General features: G+C 32.6%; 1 protein-coding gene across 2 annotated transcripts in view; it reads right to left on the bottom strand.

Annotated features, from left to right (window-relative positions):
- Nucleotides 1–18,454, bottom strand: part of LOC124352699 (alpha-1,6-mannosyl-glycoprotein 2-beta-N-acetylglucosaminyltransferase) — a 92,904-nt gene extending 74,450 nt beyond the window's left edge. For both annotated transcript variants that reach the window (XM_046802301.1, XM_046802302.1), the window contains exon 1: nt 18,409–18,454. The gene's annotated coding sequence lies outside the window, so the exon portion shown is untranslated. The remainder of the gene's footprint in view (nt 1–18,408) is intronic.
- Nucleotides 18,455–18,673: the final 219 nt, after the last annotated feature.

The following is an 18,673-nucleotide window of genomic DNA, read 5'->3' as shown; positions in this document are numbered from 1 at the left end:
AGGTTTGACAAGTCAATTATATTTACATCAGCGTATTTGCTTATTATTTATAATGCTTATAAAAATATACCAATCTATCTAAATTTTTTACGATTATTATGGTTTTGGTTCTATTAGTTAACTGAAAATTGATAGTTGCTGAAGTACTTTCAGCTCTAAGTGCGTTGATTGAAATTATTTTGCACCTGCTAACTTATGATTGATTGGTTGGGGAATTTCTACGACTTTCCCATTCCTTTTGCCAAAGCTAAGTTCAATTCCAGCAGCAGGCTGCGACAGAGAGAGGTACAAGATTGTATCGCAGTCAGATGCCGTCGTATCTTTTATTCAAGACTGGCTTACACCCTGTTTCTTCTCTCTTTACGGTATCAACTTTATCTGAATTATATGAATTTATGTAAGGGCTTAGGTTCAGCGAAATTGCTGCCACTTTCGAGCTGAGTGGATTTTAATACTCGCCCTTCCACTTCTTGATTTTAATATTTTGTTTCTCTCATCCCCTCTGCCACCAGGGGGGGTTACATTAGGGTTTATTTACGCTTCGCATGTTTAGCAGAATTGGCTGCTATCATCAGGTTCATAAAATTCATGGATTGTAGAGGGTATGAAGTATAGTACAAGTCACAATTGAACGTTTATTTTTTCACTGTCAAACCTCGCTATCGGTCCTTTTATATATGACGTTTTTAATAACATGTATTAAAAATAATGTTTTAACATAAACTAATGTCCAACGTTTACTGTGTGGAAAGATGCAGAGAAATGTAATTTGTTATTAGTGAAACCATTATATAAATATTTCCGTTTCGTTATTTTCACGCATTTTGATGGCCTTTGGGCTCATGAAAGGCCTTTACTTATTAGAATTGTGTTTCCGCTTTAAAGTATTAGTGTTATATTTGATTTTTTATAGTTATTAAGTTTGAAGGCTGATTTTATGTTTCAAATTGTAATGTAATTAAATTAGTATATAAACTCCAAAATACGAGTAATTCATTATAAATTAATCGTCGATTAACTCTAAGCTAAACTTTCGTCTATATATTCATTTTAATACATTTATGTATTTATTTGCAATTAACCGTGACTTCGCATGCAATTTGGTAGACTTTGCAAACGTATAAACATGCATGGTTAGAGTAAATTATATTCCCGACACGCCAATGTTGAGTTTGCCTTGTTACCACGACCAAGCAAGTATGCCAACAAGTGTATATTTATGTTAATTGTAATTTACTCCGATCTTAGTATTATTTCTGCCATAGTAGATTTTGCCTTGTTTCGTCGATCAAGAATATATATATATTCATGCACAGGTCTTAAAAGCCTACTTCTGTCAAAAGACAACTAAGATCGTTTTTATAACAGTTTTTAATTTATAGTAAAGTAGTAAGTAGATAGTAACTTTGTCTTACATTAAAGTAATGATCAAGCACTGTATACTTGACAATTTCTTACAGTTACAGTTAAAAGTATACTTTTACTTAAAGTTTTAATTTTTTTTTATTATTCTGTACTCCATAGTGGTTGCAGAAAAGGTTGAATTAATATCAAGCTTACTCTATGCTTTCAAGAGTATATATGAAAATAGTGGTTAGATTAATTAGTTTGACTTCTAGCCGTAAGAACGACCTTAACAAAACTGACATTTCACAGGTGTTGTCATTTGTTCTCTGTGTATATATTTGTATTTTTTTTAATTTGCCTGATTTTTCCCCGTGAATATTTACGATATTTTACTATTATATAAATATACTTAGCCTACTATTCGAAGGGAGATGTATCCAAAAATCAGAGATCTTTATTATCGATGTATCGACTTTGTTTCGTATATATGTATTAGGCCATTGAGAAAGCCGCGAGTAACTACTTACTGTTACTGAGTAGTGTAAACAATAAACATTAACACGAGTTCCATACAGTGGTCAAGAGAACCTCACGCCGACTTGGTTGTAGACGTTGCGGTGTCTCAGGACCGTAAGTTCAGCAGTGTATCGCCTCGTCCTGACCAGACCCAGGTGCTGCTGACCACCACTACTCGACTGTGCACTGTTTCTCTTATAGGCATTTATGTGGTAAAGTTGTGCCAATTTGGGTGACATCACAACGGCGCCCGTTCCTTTCTCCGCTATTGTTACAGGAAACCCACACGGTCGTTTTACCACATTGTCCTCGAGGAAATGTCATGTATTACAGTTCGATCGGTCTTGGCATCCGGGTGCAATTTTTTAACTTACAACAATTTCCAACTTTGTGTACCACTTGAAACCGCAATGACAGTTAAATTGTAGAGTTTAACTGCAGTAAATAGTTAAATTGTTACGTTGGCGAAACGTTACTAAAGATATATTCACTATCTTGTTTAGTTTAATACCCCAGTCAGGCTCGGGGTGTAATATAGTGTTTATAACTTCACAATATTATTTACATTAAAACGTTTTTCAATATTGAACATAGTAATAGTAATTAATTACTGAAACAATATTTAATTGCATTCAGCCAAAAACTCATTAGTATATAAGATATATAATAAATTGCCCTTTTTTTAATTCGGCTTTTTCGGCTAAATATTAAGTTAATATATCAGTAAACAATGAACTACACATTGTATTTCGAACCCCGACCTTTTTCTGAATAATCAGTGTAGTAATAACAATATTTAAGTGAATGATACATGGTCTGTGCGATGAAGTCCATCGTCCAATAATAAGTACTGTTTATTAAAGAGGATAGAGGTTGAAGGTTTTCGAGAAAATAATCGACATAAACGTGAACTGTAACATAGTACACGAGCTAACTAGATAATATTTCCTAGTCTTTGATACAGATAACCGGGTTAAAGATGATTTCGACACTAGCACCAACGATCGGGTAAATAAGCCATTTACAAAAGGTAATTTGCACTACTACTGGGTGGTAGAATATTCAGGATGAAGGATAGGGCATATCTTCCTTAGATACCACGGAACAAAAGCCATAAATTACATCCCTAGACATCGGCCACTACCACCTTGGATGAAGAGAAATTCAGTGTGAAGCAGACGTACTGAGAATGAATTGTTATAATCACCACCCACACTGACAACCATCGTGTGTAGTATTGACAAGACATGTCCGCCAACGCACCTCCACAGTTATCTTTGTATGTGCCGTTGGCGACATGAGTATGTGGTTTAGTGGAGATCCACTAGAGAGGTACAAACAAGTCAAGAAACCATTATAGGTCAAAGATACTTCGTATATTCAATATATATATATATATATATATATATATATATATATATATATATATATATATATATATGTAGAAAAAGGCCAACATATTAATATTAATTGACTATATTTCGCATTACGCTTCTTCAGGTCAAAACAACATAACAAAACACATAAAATAATTAAAAACATACATGTAAACAGATAAATACATTAATAAGCATAATATTCTTGAAATGATAAACATATGTTCAAACTGTGGGTGTAAAGATGTGATGAGTGTTCAGATGATTAAAATTTATCGAAGATTTAATCCATAGGGAAATTTAGATTTTGTAACAATTTGACATGCTTGTTCTAAATATCTTAATTGTGATGTATTTGAATTATTTTTTATTGATCGTATTGGTTTTACTGTATATAAATTTTCAAAAGTTTCTTTGTGTAATTTACTATGAATGACTAATGGTTTTGATTCATCATTATGCTTAAAATCATAACGGTGACCTGTCATTCTTATTATTAATATCTATAATTAATATCTATATATATATATATATATATATATATATATATATATATATATATAAATATATATATATATATATATATATATATATATATATATATATATATATATTATTAACGTTTGAATACAGGACGAAAATAACTATTTGAAACCATAGTGCAATAGTAGTTTCAAATGAGTAAAGCAAATATAATACATTAAAAAGAGAAGCCGTTAGCAATGCGCAGGCGCGTTTTAATATAAGAGAATAATATTTTTCATAATTGCTAAATCTTAAATATGCGTACTTCTGTGAAGATTAGTTGAACATACCACTTAAATAATTGCAAACCTTCATAGAGGTAGTTGTTTTAAAATGTGCATCACTGTCGTACTTTGATAGTGTTTGTCTACAACCCACAAACATTTATTCAAAGTTTCAAAATCGACCATTAAGACAGAGTGTTGATGAAAAAATAAAGTACTATTTTTTGTGACCTTACACGGAACAGTCGATCAAGTTACGAGGAATCCTCACTAGTTCTACAAGTAATTAACCTCATCATTCTCCATAAACTGACATCGGGTATCGTTGTAAGAATACAGAATAAAATAAACAACCTAACAACAGTAAATATGGGGAGATTAGGGAATACAATAAGTCGTAATAGATCCGCAATGCCGCCAAAAGGCTCTCTGTTAGTTTTAAATTATTAAATGTACGCACATTACTAACTAAAAGCAGAATAGGAATACTCTCCCCATCTATATTTATAACAAAGTATTATTATACATTATTATATAATTTATCGTCATTCGAGGTTAACAGGAATAAAAACTTATTACAATTTTAAGGAGACAAAGATTATAATGATAGTAATGTTGTCAGCTGTAACACATGTTCTTCTTAACTCAATTTTAAAATAAATATCTTCTATCGTTGAGATGGTAACGTTTCTAGCTGTAACATACCTCTTATCGAAGCAATTTTAAAATAAATGCAACAAAATATTTTCTAACGTTGAGATAGTAACGTCTCAGCTGTAACACACTTTTCTCGAATCAATTTACAAATCAATACAACACAAAATTGTCTAACATTGAGATAGTCACGCTGTCAGCTGTAACACATGTTCTTGTCGAAGCAATTTCAAAATCAATGCGACTCCGTGCCGAACCTAGTGCGAATTGACGGCGAGAAATATCCGTCAGAGTTACACCGGGTGACTCAGCAGAACCAGATGTTCTTCTTACATATTCCTGACACAGACAGTCTCTCCACATTGATCACTCTGGCCTGTCTTTGTCACCCTCCCTCTCCATTGTGTTCAAGCTTGCTCGGCACGGTGGTCTGTTTGCGCAAGAACAGTGAAGGAAAACATTAATTTACTGTAAGACACACAGCACACCCAATAGAATACAGTACTCATTAGTGAGTGGACTGGCACTTAATCATTCAATTATGAACGTTCTTTCATTTTCACTAGGTCTCTACTAGTCAGAAGAGTTAAAATTACAGAACAAAGTTTAATCCATTGAAATAAACAAAACATTCCTTACAGTACAATTATAATCTTGTATTATACATTTCATACATATAATTTGCATAATAAAAAAGTAATTACTACAGTCTTGTAGCTTTGAAACGTGAAATTTACAATTTTAAATAACTGTTAAAATAACCAATTAGTAAAATAAGCATAGCATTAAATACCTAAATAATTCAGATCATATATTAAAGAAAGTTTATTATCAGATACGAACGATAATTGTTTTATTTGTACACTAGTTTAAGTACAGCCTTACAATATATAATTAATTAGGTATTCTTACATCCATGATATCCTTAAGCAAACGTATGTGTTAAAAGTTACATGTTTCCGAAATTATTCTACCATCAAACTAAAAGATAAAATATGATCCGCCGAAGGCTTTGTTCTTGCAGTTAAATCTTATAACTCTCATTTCACAAAAACGTCAGCTGTGAACTTTTCTAATTTTTTATGAACAGTTTGACCAATAATAGTTCATGCGATAATAACAAGTAAACACTGAGTCAGTTACAACAATGTTATGTGTAGTTTAGTAGAATTCCAACTAAATGGAGAGGTTTACTAATTTAAGACAGCCTTTAGGAGACTCTTCCTTCTATTTACACATCTGAGGGCAAACACGCACATAACATTTTGTTTCTTAACCAATATATAAGGATATTGTTTTTTCTATAGTTCTCTGAAAAGAGAGGGATATTCTCATACAAAAATCCCATGTTTACATAAACATAAAATGAAATCTGTTAATTCCCAAATTCGATATGAAGTACATTACAAAACAATGTTATATTACGTGAACATACTGAAAGAGTTTACAATTAAAGCCATAAAGCCGATAAATTGCTTACATAATTAAATAACTCGCCAATTAAATACTACAGCGGTCATTATATATGGGCAGTAATTTATTTTCTATTTTTCGTTTGTTACACTATGCAAGTAATAATATATTATTCAGTTCATTATTTATATTCTAAACAGAATGCCCATTAATCCGATTCCTGACAGAATAGTAAACTAATTATGTTAAATGTTTGGTTGGCCATATTACAATGATAATCACCATATTGTTTACAAACAAAGGCCAAGTTTTCTATACCAAAACGAATAAGATATGGTCACAAAACTATCCAATAATCCCATTGTTCAAAATTGACTACAAGTCAATTATTACTTTTTATATACGAAGTCTAATAGTAACCAGAGCGATGTCTTTATGTACGTGTTGTTGAATACAAGTTTCAATATTATTTCAAAGAACGAGTTATTATTTTGAATCACTTTCTTTAAATTTAACTAGCCACAGAACACAGAGGTAAACAGTTTTTGAAGTTTTTCTCAAAAACGTTCAAATTCTAATATTTTAGGATTGTTTAAATAACCAAAGATCATTTAAATGATAGTAGATTATGATTTTAGTTAAATTTTAGTTATTAGCGTTTAGTTTAAATGTTAACTTTTAACATTTCTGTATTAATCTATATACATGCAGATAGTCTCTATTAGTGCAGATAGTTTTACCTTAGGTTTTAAATTACGTTTACATTAAGCATAAATAACAAGTAAGTTGTAATACCAAATTTAATTCTACGTAACCTCAGCAGAATCGAATGAATAAATTATTCGAATAATGTATTCATATTATAAATATCAAATTACATTTCTTTTTATTTTCCGTGGAATGTTATAACAGTGAATGTGTTGGGAGTACAACCCGAGCAAGAAAGAACATCAATCAAGAACATCTGTTTTCCACCAGTCGGCAACCAATCAGAACATTCATTTTGGAACCTTTGTTGCAACGAATTTACGCCATTCCATGAGCCCTCTAGACAATTAATGGCTTGATTTAAACGTAGTGTTAAATTTCTAGATTTAATGGCTCCCTCCACAATAAATTATCTTTAATTTGAAAGAGTTTAGTAATCATTTGTTATAGATACCACTCAACTAAAAATATGTTATCATATGTTTACTTACGAGTATTTGGGCTAACGTTAAATAAATGCTTTAACGGTTTTCATTACAAGCGGCGCGTTGAAGTAGGTCATACAACAACCTTTTCACATGTACTTATTGTATTGAACTTCAAAGATTTTACATACTACGGTGTCCTGATATTTATAAATAATTATTGCAAGAAAACACTCGTTTAATTTTTGGGGCAAGATATTTAAAGGTCCTAAAATATAATATGAACTCAAATACTACAAGTAATTTAAAGAACCTCCTAATCCTGTGTTAAAAATAGTTAACACAAGACTGGAAGATTTTAAATTGTGATTTTAACACCAGCATTTGAACTTGCCATTCATTAACTCTATGTTTTACCCAATATTATAATCCTTAAACCTCTTTCATTTCAGCTAACTTAACAATATAAAAATATAAAATTGACTATCTTTCAATTTAAATTGAAGGCTCAAATGTTCAATTTAAATTCCTTTTTCTGGTACCGTACTCAAATTTTTAATCTTAATGATTTTTGACAAATTAAAACGTAGATCACAATCCTTCATTTACAAATATCACTTCAATGACTATTGTCAGAATGTAGACAATTCTGCAGGTACTGTACTACTTTCTGAAAAGAAGTAATTTTATTAGATAAAGAAAGATTACATATTTTTCATCTCTATTGTTTCTTCATCCATAGGTAAATAAATTTAACCGGATTTAATGTGTAAAATACCCAACCCAATAATCAATTAGTTTATTGACAAAAACATAATATACATAGGTTTTCGACAAGGGACATTACTAGTCTACGCACAATTCGTGCAGTAAAAATTATTTAAATAAATCAAATATTGCTATTTATAGCTTAAAATGAAATAATCATAGTAGGCTACAGTTTTTTTGTTTCTATGTCTATTTCATAGAACTAAAAAAATCGTTGAAAACAAGAAAATTTTAAGTTTACCCAGAAATCTCATATCAATAGTATTTAAGGAAGGAGGCAAGGAGTTGAAAAGACGAATGCAAGAGAAAAACTTTGTTTTGTTATGTTGTCTTAGGTCGAGAAAATAGAACAGGTCGTTTCTCGTTCGTAAAGAGTAATTATGAGTATATCGCAGTGGAAGTGAAGATTTAAGAACATTTTTTTATTGCAGGAAGGCATTGAAGGAGGCAAATAGAAGGGAACATAAGGATATTATTTTGGCGAAGGACATTTCTACAGGACTTCGCACCATTTAATTTGAAATCCTTATAACTCTTTTCTGCTGACGAAAATACTGTTGAATTCTTGTGCTCTCTGATCCCCACACAAACAATCCATAACTAAGATAAATACAAAAACAGCCATAACAAGTGAACAAAGGTCACTTAGGAAAATAAGCAGCTGCTAATTGTTTAGTGACTATCAATACGGTAATATGATCAGAACATTGGTACCGAGTATAATCCATTGTTTACGTTAAAATATGCTGAACTTTTACTCGATATCCACTGTAAAAATGACAGCTAAAACTTTATTGTCTAACTAAAAAAAATTATAGTCTTTAATTTAATTAGTAAATACTAAATTACTGTGTTAAATAGGTTTTCCTTGGAAGAGAGGGAGGGAAGTTCGATATTACATTAGATAATAATATGGCATTGCTCTGTTGGGAGTATGTTAATTCTCTGAGATGTTTCTACCCAAATTTAAAATTATGATTTTGGTAGAAATCGGCAGGTAACAAAATTAGTTATTTGCGTGTATTCTAGTCAGATCAAAGAAGATTGAATGTCAAAACATTACATTTAAGTGTTTATGTATACAGTTTAGGTTCCTATTGTACTTTTAAATTACAATTTATCAATAATATCCCCATAGATAGTAATGAAATCGCCAAAATTTAGTTACTTTGTATATCAGAAACGTGTTTGAACATAAACAGTTAAAATTGATATAACAATGATATTCACTAAACAACATGTTTATTTGAGTCTAATGCGTGTTTTTTTAATAAATTCGTCAATCAATTGGATATTTTATCCCAAAGTGGCTCAACGTTTTAGGCAATAGACTAATAAATCTCACAGAGTATAAGGCATTTAGGGAGGGTGTTAAATACACCAAGAGGAGTATGCTACAAATATTTACAATAATTTACTGAATTGATTTACGTAAATGTAATACATCATTCTACATAATGGCAAATCAATGCAGCATGTTACTCAAACAAAGTCCAAAGTCATAGCGAAAGTGTTAATGGACATGTTAAAACAAGTTGACCTGGCAATTAGTTAAATAATGGAATTGTACGGTTTCACACAGAAGCTTGCTATTTGCTCTAACTTAGTTACAATACACTAGTCGCAACCCATATTGAGTTCTACATCCAGTGCGTATCCAATTATTACAATTCCAGGGAGTTTGATTATAATTTATTTTATTATCTTAAACTGTTTTTAATAATAACCACCAAATTCCTTACGTGATACGATTTTTTTACTGAAAATTAAAATCTCTATTGATAGATATTATTATTAAATCTTCAAAAATTTAAATTTAGCTAATCTCCATTCTTGTAATAAGTTGTTTACTTAACGTAACTACTTTTAACCTAATACGATCAAAATCACCATAAATAATAATTATTTAATTGTTTTACTTCAAAATCCCTACTTTGTTTGATGAAATACTAACCGGCAATCGTTTCTTACTTGGGTTGTATGTTTTACCATTCTTGTTAAGGCGAGAACGAAAAATTTATTGTTAAAGTAAATTTGTATATATTTAATTTTTAACGAACTTGTTATAAACGCTCTACTGACAATGGCTTAAGCCGTATACACTGTCATTCAATAAAAGTTTATCTTAACAGTAAATTTTCTTTCTAGCCTTAACAAGAATGGTAAAACATACAACTCAAGTAAGAAACTATTGCCGGTTAGTATTTCATTAAACAAAGTAGGGATTTTGAAGGAAACAATTAAATATTTATTATTTGTAGTGTTTTGGATCGTGTTATATTAATAATAATTACGTTAATATAAAAAGTTTTTTACTTTTAGATTTGCTTAGCAAGAACTCAACTAAAGTCGGTGAGAACTGCGCCTTTTGCCAAATCGTCGAGTGTGGCTTGCAGCTTGGACGGGTGGCCGCTGGGCAATCTTATCCTAGCAAGTAGTCTGCCGCCTATCCAGCGGTGGAGTCCGTGAGGACCGAATAGTGAATTCGTCCGCCAAGACCGAAAACGATACTTTCCGTCAGCTCCGAATGATTCGACGGTCACGGATTGGAGAGCAAATTATTCGGAGCTATCGGACTAAGACATAAAATATTCGAGGCTCACGGGCGATTCTACTTTTCGCCACTCACGGAATCTAGGAGGATTCGGAGTTGGCGGAATGTCTCGTTATTCGGTCCTGGCGGACTCATGTGTCTTTTAGAGGCGAAAATTTAAGATTCCTATAGAGTCGAATAAATTCGGAGCTCACGGACTGATGTAGAAACTCTTCGATGTTGACGGACGAATAATAGAATTTATCGGTGCTATAGGAAAATTTAAAGTAGAATCTTCAACTGTCCGCGAACTCCGAATTCATACCAATCCGCCAGAGCCGAATCAGCTCCATTCCGCCAACGTCGAAAACAGCCCATTCCGTCAACGCCGAATCATGAGGAGGGGGCAGCGATGGCTGCTGGCTCCGCTCCTCCTACTGTCGACAGTAAATTACAGTCGCCTGGCTCCACACTCCTCCCTCTAACGGTACTACTCCGCTACACTTTACGTTAAGTGAAATGAGATAGCTATTTAAGATAGGTACAAAAAACTTCAAAATGTCTGCTTCTAAAGAAAAATGTAGTAAAATTAACAGTAAATAGGAAATATTATTTTCGTATATTGTGTTATATTATTTCTTGGATTTTATAGAATTACTTTTAAATTAAAAGTTTGATTAGTACTTAAACCCACCCCTATCCAGCCGTTGGTGGTGGTCCGGAAGTCATGTTTTTAGCCGTTGGCCCCTCGGTAAAGTGTTAGAGAGGGCGTCTTAGCCCTAATGTCGCCTTGTAAAATATTCCATCATTTACTTTACTTTTACTGTAACTTCATTTTTAGACTACAAGCTTTATAAAATACTAAAAATTAACAAAATATCATACCTTAGACTCAGCACGATATTCTTTGCAGATACTTTTTCACTATTTCTATTATTGTTTTGAAGCTTACACATCGCCATTTTTGTATTGCGTGTTAATGACTTATGCGTGTTATTAAAATTAATACAACAAACGAATAAGTATATTTACGTATCTTAAATTCTAAATGGAACAAAATTCCACAGTCAATACGATTTATTTAAATACAAAATGTACACTAGTACTTACTGCACGAGATACCCATCAGAGTAAAAGAATTAGAATGAAGTTTATTAAAAACTACTGTAAGTTAAAAAATATTAGGTGAATAACCTGACGATTACATCACAGTGCTGAGAGGTTTGTAACGATGCGCGATGGGCAAGGTTAATTAATATAGAAACAGGCAGGAGGTATTTTTGTATGTGGAGAGTATTCTACGTACCCGATAGTAGTAGGGAAAACGATGCAATTATTACAGAATGTTGTGTTTTTAATGTAGAAAACAGACATACACAGAAAAAGTAAACAAGAATTGTACGTGGCATTTCTGGGATGTTTGGTTATGTAAAAAATCTTGATAAGTATGTACTTGTAATTTTATGCTACCTACTCCTAATCACACTAGCACCTAAAATCTTGTCAAGTGTTTGTAAAAGAATCAAACACACAGGTGTTTGTACGTTTTGAAGGTGTACGTAATAAAAATTAGTAACGGAACTTAGCTTGTACCAATATTTTTACTTACTTAAATAAATTACATTTACAAGAGCACAATTAAAAACTACCGAAGGAAAAATCCAATCACAGATTAAATCTGTGGCTTTCCTAGCTGGATTATAATTTGCATATAAATCCTACATTAGCTTCGCCACAGCCAACCACATTTGCTCATTATTACTGACTCAGTAATCAATACCTCCATTAACGCCAACCTCTAACAGCTAGACAAACATTCGTCATGTAATATTTATTGTATTGTTTGGGTTTTCAAGCTTCAATTAGAAATTTCTAAGGGATTAGAAAATAATAGAAGTGACTTTTCTGAGTACATCACAAACGTTATTATGTACTGTACAAACGTATTTTAATGTTAAGAAAGATAAATAGTTACTTTTTACGTTGACTACAATTCTATAGCAATATTAAAGTGTTTGAAGTATGTCAGAAAGTAATGTTTAAGATAAAGCCCTACGTAATTAGATGGAAACTGAACAAGATTTTCCACGATGGCGGGAATATCAATCTTTTCCAACAGGCTCAACCATCTAGCCTTGTTTTTGACGTGATATATTGTTGCTTTGTATTGCTCCATGCTGTGCCCTAATGACTCGTCTCTTCTGCGATACAATGGTTCGACTGAGCCTCTCACAAGTTCCCAGTTTGATTTTACATTTTTATTTCGTCTCTTATACTGAAATTAACAACCTTTATGTACTAACGTACAGTTACATAGTTCTTAGGGTTACGCAGACAGTGTATTGGACTATCACCTGATTCTTACTGTTCACATCGCATAAAAAATTGCTAACATAATTATAACCTTGAAATAATTCGGCTCTGCTGTGGAGAGCCATCTTCGGTCATCAGATGTTAAAACTGGTTAAGAACATTGAACTTGGTTGATCGAAATTAACTGCATGCCACTACGACAACGTAACATCGATATAAGTCTTTGTCACTATCAAAGTACGAGATTAATGTTACAAAACTTATTTTTCCCCGATTCCTATATCAGTTTTCTTAAAATGTATTTGTATCGTAATTGACTAACCTATATAACATATATTTAATTTCCATCTAAAGTTATGGGATACCTTGATTTATCAGGAGAAGTCAGGGCTAAGACGCCCTCTCGAACACTGTATGGAAATATAGAGCCAACGTTTAATGGCCCCAAGGTAAAATGTTAATACTGATGTTCCGTTATGAAGCCGTGTTGCAGGACAGATCTCCAGCCTTTATGCAAGGAAATAGACTTGTTAATATTGAATGTTTCTTCCAATGACCATTATGGATTTATACAAAGCTTGGAAACGACACTAGGCAGTTGTTTACCCGAGATGGGACTGGCAGCAGGGTACATTTTGCTTGATTTCTCAAAAAGGAATTCCCCAGAGTTTTAATTAGGTTATCTCAGAGAGAGAAAACGCCACTGTTTATAAAATAAAACCTTATGATCAAATTTTCAAGACTTGATCATACCGAGATCAGCTGAGATGATTTCTTCGAATGAGTGATTGATCACAGTAAATGCTTACACAATATCAATTTGATCACGTATTACCAAAGCTTTCATGTTAATGCCAGATACACCTGCTATATCTGTTCGGTTAAGAGTGGACGGAGTGCAGTGAAGAATGTTTGTAACCATCTCTCAGTTCCGTTAGTGTTGCCTAAAGATTTTAAATTTGTTTATTGCTAGATGAAATGAGGCACAAATGGCTTTCTTCAATGGCCATCACTGACTTTCCTTGAGGTTCCTTGAAAACATCCCGCCACGCTTCACTTTGTTTGTTCACTTAGGACAAGAAGTTAAGAACGCTTCATTGCATTCATACCTAGAAAGAACCTTAGGGATTGTTAAGTGACAGGATATTCAGGATGAATGAGGTAGGAGTTAGTGATCCACCTCTTCTCGAGATAAAGGGGGTAGCGGGCACTATATATCAGTCATGTCAGCTTGGAAGGGGCGAGGAACTTTCTGTTCTAGCCTCTCCAGCCAAAGGCCCTCATGGTTAGGCTAGTAATAGCATAAGTAAGATATTACTATTTACTTACCATTCCCTTACCTTCCGTAGTAAAATATATCTATCAATCATTAACACCTACCTCAAATTATATCTATTTTACGGTTAGTGATATGCCAATCATTGATAACCATGAGATTACCCCAATTTTAGTAACACATAAGTTTTTGGTGTACCCAGTGTCCGTTTAGCTGGAAGGTACAGACCAGCCAGAAGTGATCCCTCCTGGGCAAACTGGCTTCACTTACTTTTGTGACAAATACTATTTATTTGTTATGAAAATATATTGAACTCGTAGGAAGTGAGCAAACCACCTTTTACTGCTTTTATATGGTAATAAAAATTACTATATCAATTTGTACTAGGTAAATTAATACAACATTTAGAACTGTAATGTGCTTAAAATTATTTCTTTATTTTTATTATCTACAGTATTTCAAATAAAAAGCCACAAAGCAATAACAAATAAAATAAATATTAAATAGTGTAATAACAAAAGAGACAGCTTTAATTAATTTTCTCTTTCTTATTTTAAATTGCAATCTTATCGGTAGAGACAATTCTATCGCTTGGACGAGCAATAAACTATCTAACTATCTCAGTTTCAGCTCTATACCATTAGTGTAGCTTTACTCTCACGGAAATAATTAGACCAATGCCGTGACGTTGAATTGCTTTTAAATTAAATTATTGCTATAACTATTTATACATCTATGATCAAAAGAGTTTTAATTTGTATTTTAATAATACTAATGTAAGATTATGCAATGAGCAAAAGATAATATAATACTTGAGAAAACAGAATGAGGTCGAAATTCACTGAAAAATTAACAAAAAGATTAATTGCACCTGAATAAAGTTAGAACTATCATCAACAGTTTATCAATCATCCTGTATCCACCTATTCACAAAAACATATTTTCATCCTTCCATCAGCACAACAATACTCAATCCCGACCTGTCTCGGCTAACTGCTTTTGACAGATTTCCTTAAATGTCATGAAAAACGAGCATCCTTGTCGATGGAATTTAAAGCGTGGAGGAAGGAGTTCTATAATCGGTAAACCATTACTAACACTACAGTACTGTGCTAAGATTCACAATACACACGAAGCGAGTACTTATTTTACTCTCGTGTTGGAAATCCTGTAGTATTTAATAAATAGTGTAATACGATGTTAGGTTTCACATAGTTAATGTATATGATGTAGTTTTGAATAAATTATAATAAACATTATATCATTGATCACTGAATTGTGATAGTTTGTGATTCTTGCTTGTAAATCGGTTGAAGAACCATCGTGATAAAAATCTATGCAATCTCTCAAGTGATGGAATAGTCTCCCAAATTCGAATCGAGTTTGTAATCTAACCATACTTTTCAACCTGTAATAGCATTGTGAAGGTTTTTACTAATACTTAGTATTTTGACGGTTTTAGCGCGAATTGACCTTCGTAACTACTAGTGTCACTTTAGGTTTTCTTTTTAAATATGGTTTAGTCTACACAAAAGATAATCAAAGTGTATTCTATGTTTCAGATTCGTCAAAAGAAAGATTCACTTCCGGATTGTTGAACCCAAATTGAAAACAGCAAAAACCGATGTGCCACTTTGATCTGGACAACGCTTTGGACTAGAGCGCGTCACTAACCACAAATTAAAGATATTGAGGTGGAAGGGTGGATTGATAGGTCTTATTTAATACGGAGAATGGCTGGTGGAGTAAGTGGCGCTCACTTACTGTTAAAGGTTGTTGCTATCCTAAACATGAGGGAGAAATTTTCCCTGCTCACTTCGGCTCGAAGAAGCTGGAACACGGGTAGCCTCCACTTTTCCCAAGGTGACATAGCTGTGATAAAGTTCCCACTATCCCCCCTCATAGGATCTCGACAGGAGTTTCCCCTACTCCAAACCTTACCCATACCGAATATCCTGTCACTATCCCAACTTTGATGGCTCATTTAGTGTGATAACTCGCTGTGACCGTTCTTTCAAAACCAAGCAAGTGCGCGCATTTACGTAATACGTGTTATTAAATATAGGTGTTTAACCTGAAGCCATCCAAGGTGGCATCATCCCATTGTGCCAATAATGCCTGTTGCTCCACGCCTACCACATAGAGGTTCACGTGATCGTCTTATTTCAAAAAATAGCACGTAGAATTAACCACTTATACCAAAGCATAATTCGAAACAACATAAAGTTTACACAATTAGTGAAGCACCTCTTTGTTATCCAATGTACTAACTTTATGAATCTATTTAATTAAAATAGTAATACATTTTAGAAGACAAAAACTAAATATATAAAATAATATTTGTAAAAACTAAAGTCTTGTAAAGCTTGTGTACTCTCTTTTATTCGTACAGACCAAAAATGAGCATCGATTCTATTATAATATCAAAGCTGTGTTTATTTTATTGCATTGTGTTAAATTTATATTAAAATTGCATCTGTGACGAAATTGGCACAAGTACAATAGTGCACTTTTAAACCTTCATTATGCAGATTTTTAGAGTGGGCTTGTTGGCATTTTCAACTAAACAGGCACCAAGCCCAGCTACATTCGCATTAATTTATAAAATTACAATAGAAGGAAACTTTTAAAACAATATTGGAATAAAAGATTTTATTTATCTTCTCTCCTACAACGTTATCGCTAAAGAAACGCTTTTTTATTAAATAAAATCAAAATTGTTGTCACTACTCTTGTATTAAAATCTTGAAAGTTAATTAAAACTATTTATTATAAATATATACTGTTATATAAAAATCTAAAGATGTATGTGAGTGTGTATATTTACTCAATCATGTAACAACTACTGTGCATTGTACTGAAATTTTATATGGACAATCGTAGGGTCTCTTGTTAGCACAAAGGCCTATTCTTATTTCAAAAATACATCCGGGTTATGCCCCACTGGTCTCTAAAGTTGCGAAAAATTCCATGTTAGTATCGAAAGTTGCATTCTAACAAACAAATGTTCTTAATTGAAAGACGCTGTTAAATGTCATAAAGTGTTGTAAACATTGTTTTATGACAGCACAACCATGAGTTTCAAAATTTTAACTTCATTATACATTTGTTTACATTTATAGTCTTGAAAGCAAAGACTATAAATGTACTATAACCTTGATAGTAACAAAACTTATTTCAGGTTTTTCTGAAATCGCTGTAGGGTTGAACACGGAGTTTATCCAGAATTATAAGTTTTAAGGACAATATGTTTTTAACTGTACGTTTTAACAAAATATACTATTGAGTGATTGATAAGTACTGTAAGGCAGAAATAAACAAGTGTTAATATCTATCTCTTGCTATAATAAAGACTGTTATACAATCCATTGTATTTATCTTATGGCCGAAGTCGGTTTCTGGGAAAAAAATTAACCATGGCACACAAAAAATCCTAAGACCGGAATAAATTACAATGTCCACAAGTATACAATTATGGCATATTTTCTTGATCGTGGCAAAAAGGCAAACTTACCATTAGAGTCGGAAATATACTTCACTCGAACCAGTATTGCTCATACAACTGCCAAGCTTTCGAAATTGCATGTATAACCGCGGGTAACTGCTAGTAGTTTATAAACATGTTATTAAGGCTCCCAAATTCTTTTTCAAACTGATTAAAAATTTCATAGGTCTTGTTTAGATCTAACTGATGTACATTACGACGTAGCCCATCAAAGTACACTCTCTGCCAAGAGCTGGCGCTGTTCTTTTTGGCTCGTCTGATAGCGTGATGATCTTCATTAGAGCCGTACTCCATTCTGAACATGAAATGCACTATGGTGATTTAGATTGGAATCAATGCAAAAGCCCTCATAGCGGAAATCCATGTTGCCAACGCCCTGTAGTTATGATGGATACATGTACATTAATCTGTCCTGTCACATAGTATCTATTTCGCAGCTTCACTTATTTATTTTAAACTTTTGGCGTGTAGCGCCCTCATATGTTTGGCGGACATAAAATCTGTACAGAACGTCCAGGACACAGTTGCGCAGAAAGAAGAATTCGACAACCATCGGACAAAGAAAGTACATGTCCACATCCGCTTCCTCTCTAATATTCACAACATCTATGTCCTTTGCTTTATTGGTTCAATGTTTCATGGAAACAAAGGCTTGCTGACCTACTTATAACATTGTTAGATCTTCCTTTCTCAATTTTTATAAATTCCACAACACGCTTTATTAAAATTTGCCATTTTCCCAAATGTATCACTAACTACACATTAAATAAAAATAATTGTAAATTCAGAAATAAATTGGAATAATATTATTATGAAAACACTTACATGAAATTCAGTAGCTGTTTACTCTTCGATGCTCCGGAGGCAACTGTAAAACACACCAGCAGATTTTAATCGACGTTGTTTGTTTTAGTGGAAATTAATTACATGTATGCATCGTAGAGTTTAAAAAACTGATTCCATTTAAAATCTCATTTAAGTACAGTTAAAGCTAAAATTACAGTACAGTAACTTAATTAATTTCCTTGTTTTAAACTCGGCAAAGAAATTAAAACACAAACGATCAGTGAAATAAATGAACTATAATTTA

The sequence above is a fragment of the Homalodisca vitripennis genome, chromosome 1, assembly GCF_021130785.1.
Source record: "Homalodisca vitripennis isolate AUS2020 chromosome 1, UT_GWSS_2.1, whole genome shotgun sequence".
Lineage (NCBI taxonomy): Eukaryota > Metazoa > Arthropoda > Insecta > Hemiptera > Cicadellidae > Homalodisca > Homalodisca vitripennis.
Note: the sequence above shows the minus strand (reverse complement) of the source record. Positions and strands in the feature narration are given on the sequence as shown.